General features: G+C 54.3%; 1 protein-coding gene across 1 annotated transcript in view; it reads right to left on the bottom strand.

The window, feature by feature from the left end:
- CSMD1 (CUB and Sushi multiple domains 1) overlaps positions 1–7218 on the bottom strand; it is a 1232804-nt gene that overhangs the window by 304971 nt on the left and 920615 nt on the right. The window lies entirely within an intron of this gene.

The following is a 7218-nucleotide window of genomic DNA, read 5'->3' as shown; positions in this document are numbered from 1 at the left end:
TCCGGGTGGCCGGGCTGAAACACGTTTTACAGTTTTCTTTCTTTTACAAAGGTCTACACACCCTCGGTCCGTGATTTCTCGATGCTGCTTCTCCGTCAGGACACTGCCGCCCGGGGCTCGACTGCGCCCTTCTGAGCCGAGCGGTTGGCCAGTTTTCCCGGCGCCTCCGCGGTCACTGTTTGTCCCGTCACTGTACTCTGCCCGCTACTGACCGATTAGTCATCCCCGGTACGCTGTCTCCATGCGTGATGTGTCTGTGTGCATGCACGGAACACGCGTGTGCACGTGTGTGCAATTCACGTGTAAGCTTAAAATGCCAGCAAATAAGACATGGACCTTCTTCTATTCTATTCTGCGATTCTGCGTACCCAGAAGAGGCAGTGAAACAGGCAAGCCTTGTCTAACAAGTCAGGAATCGGAGCATCACCAGCAGATCGACTTAGCAGAAAGGACAGAAGGCGGACGCCGGGTCAGGGCCCGGAGCGGACGCCGGGGAGGGCGAGCGCAGAGACGTGCGGAAGGGCGGTCACAGCGGCCCGACGCGACGCGCGGAGAAAGTCGCACGCGTGAAGTGGTGACCGTGGGGGACGCTGCCGGTCACAGGGCTGGCGCGGGAAGGTGAGCGAACTGGAGAGCTGACGAGGACGAGATCAGGAATCGATAACCTCTGATCGATGCGGACGGCCGAGAAGCCTGCTGGGCGTAACGTGCGGGGTCCACGCTGGCCAGGGCCTGACTCACGCCGGCGCGTCCACTGCCACGTGAGAAGCGAGCCTGGGCCTCTGAGCGCACCCCACGGCTTCGGGGCTGAAGGGGCCATGACGGGACCGAGGGTGGCGCGTAGGCCGTGTTCCAACAGCCCTGCGACTGGCTTCTGCTTCTGCTTCTGCGGCGTCTGCGGGGCTCCTGAAGGCTCACGATGTCTACTCAACTGTTTACCTTCCGTTTTGAAACATCTTCAGCTATTATAGATAATATTTAGCTCTACCTTAACTTTAAAATAATTTGAATACAAATGATTGCCTTTTCTGAATCTGTGTGCCTGTGACTTAAAATTATGGAAAAACTCCACTGAATAGTTTAAAAGTTAATGCTTCTTCCCTAAAAAGAAATCTGATAAGCAGTTGTATTGTCTTATAAGCGTTGCATTTAAAGCAACTGTTCTGATTTTTCTTTAGGTATCGAGAGGTGTTTGCTAGAGGCATAACGTAAACGCGTAAATCGTTGTGACTACCTACCCCTTAAATATCTCCCCAAACCGCTTTTTTTCTCTCCGATCCTGACGCCTTTGTCTTGATTTAGGCTCCGGTCACCTTTGCAACCAGCCCGCAGCCCTGCGCCCCGGGATTCCGCGCCCTGACGCTGAGACACACACCACAGGCCGTTGCTGTCCTCGGCACCCCACGCTGGCACCGTTTCCATCAGCATAAACGGGAAACTTCCCCTGTCCTTCAGGGTCCTGTGTGTATATTTTTTAATCCACTCAACGACAGTACGAAAGAGGAGGTGGGGCAGGAGCAGGACGCGTGGCAGCCGATGCCCCAGGCGCTCCGGGGACGCACAGTCGGCGCCATGAGGAGAGACAGCAGCAACGAGCTCCTGGGCGCTGGGCGTCCACCACACGGCTGGGGAGAGGCATGGAGGGGGCCGACTCCCTCGAGTCCAGCGCTGGAGGCCCCTGCGCTCTCCTCTGTAGGTGCTCGGCCAACAAAGCAGGTGGCCTTTGTCACCTCGGGGCAGATCCTACCCATCTGCAGGGGCCGCCCCACTACCCTTGCTCCTAAAGGACTGGAGGAGTCGCCGGAAATGCCCACGCGGCCTCCCTGCTCTGGCGTCAGCTCTGGTTCCCAAGTCAGGACCCAGCAACACCCCCAGCAACGTGCAAGGCTATGACGGTGCAGGGGCTACGCACACTCTGTCCTCACCCCGCTCCCCGCTGAGCCCCTCGCCGCTCCCAGGACCGGGCTCCTCCCTGAAACCCCCACGCCCTGGCCCTGCGTGTCCAGGGACGCTGTCCCCTCCGTGCAGAGGGTGTCCCTCCCACGCCCTGGCCCTGCGTGTCCAGGGATGCTGTCCCCTCCATGCAGAGGGCATGCTCCGCAGGGACGCTGTCCCCTCCGTGCAGAGGGTGTCCCCCCCATGCCCTGGCCCTGCGTGTCCAGGGACGCTGTCCCCTCCGTGCAGAGGGCATGCTCTGACACTCCTCGGCTCATGCACGCAGGGGCAGCATATTTCCCAGCGTGTCCAGGCCTCGATCACGCCGATTCCACGTGCCAGCGCACACGTGTTGCGGGGACAGGTGATGCTTTGGAGGGGTGGACAGGTAGGAGGTGGCCGCAGCATCGTATGTCTCTGAGTATGCGCTTATCCCGTTTTAAACTAGCTTGAGACCTGCACTCTACGGAATGCACGAGGGCGGATGGAGAGGCATGTGCAGGTGTTTACGAGGGTTATCTAGGTGCTGATAGTCGCTTGCCCAAGGAAACAATTTTATGAAGTTTTGAGCATTTATTTATTTAAAAGTATGTTACCTTCTGAATGTTCCTACGTTGCAAATTCCGCACCCCGACGTGAAGGGGTCAGGAGGCGGGTCCTCTGGGCGGCGATTAGGGCCGGAGGCTGGAGCCCCACGAGGGCCTTCGTGCTCTCACATAGGGGACCCCGGAGCGCCCCGAGCCCTCCGTCAAGTGAGCACGGAGAGAAGGCTGTCTACAGCCAGGAGGGGCTCTCCCCAGCGCCCTGGCTCGTGGCACCCCGATCTCAGACTCCCGGCTTCTGGAACTGAGGAAGACACTCCCACTGTGTCTAAGGCCCCCGGGCTGTGATATCGTGTTACAGGAGGGACTAGGACGAAATTCAAGTGTTCAAATCATTTAAATCTTCAGAATTTAGCGCCAGCTACAATACTCTCTGAGGAGCTCTCATTAAAATTAGGGATTAAAATCCTATCGCCACAGAATGAATCTGAAACAGACGCGCACACACGGCCATGTACGAAAGGAGTCCAGAGAACACTGCTGTCCACGACGTGTCCAATTTTCTCAACAGAAACCCCAGGGACAAACCTCGAGAGCGTCTGCTCGTAATTCCCGTAACCTGTAGCTCGCCACCTTCGGTGACTTCCTTAGGAACAGGATGCAGAATCCATTAAGAGTTTTAGCTGAGAAAAGATGGGTCGCTGACGGCGTCTAGGATGAAATACGTCAGCAAGCGTCTTCCTGCTGTGGTCATTTTTATTGACTCCCCCGTGGCAGGAGCAACGGTACCCGTGGATCTGGAAGTCTGCTTCTCCGCGAGCCCAATGATCTTGAGGAGCCGTCCTCTCTGACCTTTCTGCCTATGAAGCGGGTTCTCCTTATATGATATTAATGTGCACATCATTCTATAACATATATTAAGATAATATAGTCACATAATATGTCTTATATATTAAGAATAATATATATGTAAATGAATGGATTTCAAGTATTCCTTTTCACTTGGCATTTCGCAATATTATAAATTAGAACATGCATTCCTGAGACGCGCTGAGCTTCCTGCAGGAATTATTCTGCGTGAGCAATTTGACGTTGACAGTTGGCATCCATGGCCACTTGCCACTTGGTTATATGACAGCTGGAGCAGAAATAAGACCAGGAAAGAGCATAGATCATCATGAAAGGGTTGATCTTTCAACCAAAGAGCACTTTAATAACTGCTCCTCAGTTAACTTTGGAGATGGGGTTTGCTTTCCGGTCTCTTTTTAAGTTTGCGAAGCAAGTCAAACATGCGAACGGAGGGGCGGGAACGTTTCCCATCCAGAATTCTCCGCTCCTCCTTCCAGCAAGAGTCACTGTCTCGGGACCTGAGGTGGCTGTTCTTTGCTCCCAAGCTCACCGTGTCACAAACCTCCATCGCCAGGACCTTAATCGAGAAACCCCCCCATTTGGAATGTCTCCCAAAGAGTCAAAGGAGACCTAATTGCACCTAATGGTGAAGACTGCTGCTTAATTTGGACGGTAATTCCGCTTAATTGAGATGCCTTCAGGTGTCTAAGTGGTGTCCCAGGAAGGGCGATGGCAGTGCGGGCGTCGGCCCGGAATGCCTCATTGCATCTCGGGAGATTTCACCCAAACGAAGCAGGCAGAGAAGTTCCTGGAGCAGCACAAGGTTCAGGAGATTTAACTTGTTCCTTGCTGAGCGCTCGGCATCCACGGCATTTGCATGGAATCTCTACAGACATCTATGCGAATGTGGACGGATGCTGGAGAGAAAAGTTTTTCTCTCCAAAACGAGAGAAGAGAAATGCGTAAACCCAACCCGCTGAAGCCCATTACCTGGCCCCGCCCCTGATACGCGAAACAACGTGACGCTTCTCTGGAAACTCTAGGCCCTTAGTCCGCTCTCATTTCACAGCTGGGTCAAGTTTAAAAATCAACGTCAAAATGTCAAAGAACACACTTCGCGAGCTTTAACTAGTTTTAGCCCACTGGCCTCTGGTGAAACGGGGAAGTAACGGGATCTGAAACACGTGACAAGCAAAAGGTGAATCTGGTGGTAACTGAAAACCGTCTTTGACGTTTGCTCGTCCGTCCAGGGTGGATGTCTCGGGTGCTCCTGCCCACCAGCCCTGCCTCTGGTTTCCAGCTGCTTCTTTCCTCGGGCTCCTGGAGGGGTGGACCAGGGACATTTTACTCAATCGGAACGAAAAGGAAGTCATCTGTGGACATTCTAGAATACTTCTACTAATTTTGATCTTCTCTTTCTAAGAAAGAGAGCCTCATTTCATTGAACTGACTGTGTCGCGTCCGTTTCGTGACCTGAGGATGACATTATCGTGGCCCGGAACAGTGGAACAGAAAGGGATGGCCGGCATGGGAACCCTTGACAACGCCACTGGGCTCCTGAATTAAACCCGCGACGCCCTTGGCCCCGCCCCTGTTACGCGAAATACCGTGACGCTTCTCTGGAAACTCTAGGCCCTTAGTCCGCTCTCCGATTAACTGCGGTCCCAGCTACCCACCGACACGCTGAATAACCTAGTGTTCCACGCCCTGTGGCAGTAGCCACGGGACGGCTGCCAAAGGAAATAACTCTTCTTACGTGAGGGGCCACCTGTGCCATGAAAGGAACAGCCGTGTGTCGATCCCGCGGAGGAGCAAGGCGGCTGTGCCGTCTCAGACTAGGGGGCTGCTCCCCCGGAGTCTCAGCCTCCGCGCTCCCAAGTAAAGGTTTAGACAAACGAACACCGGCTTCCTTTACTGACATAGATAGTTCAATTATTCCAACCTGCATAGGAAAGGAAATTCAGATATGTAGACATATCTTTAGCATAAGAAAACATGATTATCCAAAACTAATCTGGATTTAAATACATTTTGAAAATCCTGGAAGGGGGGGTCATCGGATTCTCTGAAGCTTCGGCTTGAAGCCACCGCTTTCCCCGTGAAAACACCGTGGGTTCGCGTCCACGCCACAGAGAGGAGCGACCTGAAAACTGTGGCACTGAGCACTGCGGGGTCACCGTCACGTGTCCCGGCAGAGGGCCCGTCCACCTTCCCGCGGACCCCGAGAGGCAAACGATGCCGCGGGCACAATGCTCTTCACTCGATCTGGCGTCTCTGCGTGACGTCGTGCAGACCCCAGGTTTCAGCAGCCAACTACACACTCGTGACTTCCAGACGGACCCCCCCCCCCGGGTTACATCCACCTGGACACAGTAGGCAGCTCTCCCGTTGTGCCTAAAACTGAACTCATGATCTCTTCCCATAAAAACCGCGCGCTGAGGTCCCTTCCCTGGGTGGAGGCAGGGGCGATTCGTAACCTACTGTTCACAGCTGGAACAATCTGGAGAGTGAAGGGCGTGACCGGAAGCACGCAAGGACCGCAGCTGCGTGCCCGGACTCCCCAGGGGGATGGAGCACCTGCCCCTTCGGGGGAGGGGTTCCCCACCCACCCCAAAGCCGTTCTTGATGCCCTCTCTCCATCCTCACTCAAGGTATCTGCAGCCAAAGCCACGTGGGGCACAGTGTCAAAGCAAGACTCAAACGTGCCTGCCTGTCCCTCCTCCCCATCCCGGGCTGGACACTCATTCTTATTCGGACCCCCACGGAAATGGATGCAACTTATTTATAACGAATTCAACACCGAATGTGTCCCCCAAACAAAGAAACCCAATTGTGTTAGTACTTTCTCTCTAAAGTTCATTAGGACTTTTCCAAATTTCAGTTCCTATGACTGAACTTGCTGAGAGCCAAACAGAGCACACATACGGAGTTTTTGAAAGTGTGCAAATGCAGGGCAAAATAAAAAGCGTTATCTCCAAACTGGTAACATGCTACCTTTGCTTAACACAGATCTAAACGAAACTCTTCTGTCGATGGACAGACTAACGAGAGGGCTTGGTAAACAGTTGCTAAGTGATAAGTAACTGACAGTCTACTTGTCTCGCGCCCGTCTGTGTCACTGCTGGTAACGACAGCCTGCGACAGACACTCCCGTTCCCCTTGCTCAGGCTCGTGCATCCACTTACGCCGTCTTCACAGCCACCCTCAAAATTAGATACTATTACTACATATTTCACAGATAAAGAGCCTGAGGCCCAGTACTACAGAGCTGGTACCTCCGGGGCTGAGCGCGGAGCCTAGCGAATAGCGGGCCTCCGTAACAATTCCAATCTATCCACCACTGAAAGGCACATAGGAAACGCAGATGGCTCGGATTAGTAGAACTGATGTCCCAAGGTGCACAGATAAGGACAGTAGGGTGTGCGGAGCCTTTTGTGGTAGCAAAGCCACCGAGTCGGAGGAAAGCTCAGAGACAAGCACTGTGTGGTCTCACATGTGACGTCTGAAAAGAAAGGCTGAGCTCATCGAGAGAGTAGGGCGGCTGTCACCAGGGTGGGGGGCGGAGGCAGCGGGTGACGGGATCCCGAGGTACTCAGGTCTGGGGGAGGGGGTGCAGCCTGCTGACTGTGGTGAACGCTGCCACGTCCGTACTGCAGAGCTGCTAAGCGTAGACGTTAAAAATCCTCGTCGCAAGAGAAAAATGTGCACCTATGTGACGTTAACTGCATTTGACATAATCATCTCGCCACGTACACACGTGTCCGTATCACGCGGTGCATCTTAAACTGATACGCGTGACGCGCCGGCTGCATCTGAGCAGAACCGGAAGGACGGGGACGCCAGCCCAGGACGGGCGGCCGGTGGCCCCACGGAGGATGCTCACGCTGCAGCC

Source organism: Pteropus alecto, unplaced genomic scaffold (assembly GCF_000325575.1).
Source record: "Pteropus alecto unplaced genomic scaffold, ASM32557v1 scaffold35, whole genome shotgun sequence".
NCBI lineage: Eukaryota > Metazoa > Chordata > Mammalia > Chiroptera > Pteropodidae > Pteropus > Pteropus alecto.
Note: the sequence above shows the minus strand (reverse complement) of the source record. Positions and strands in the feature narration are given on the sequence as shown.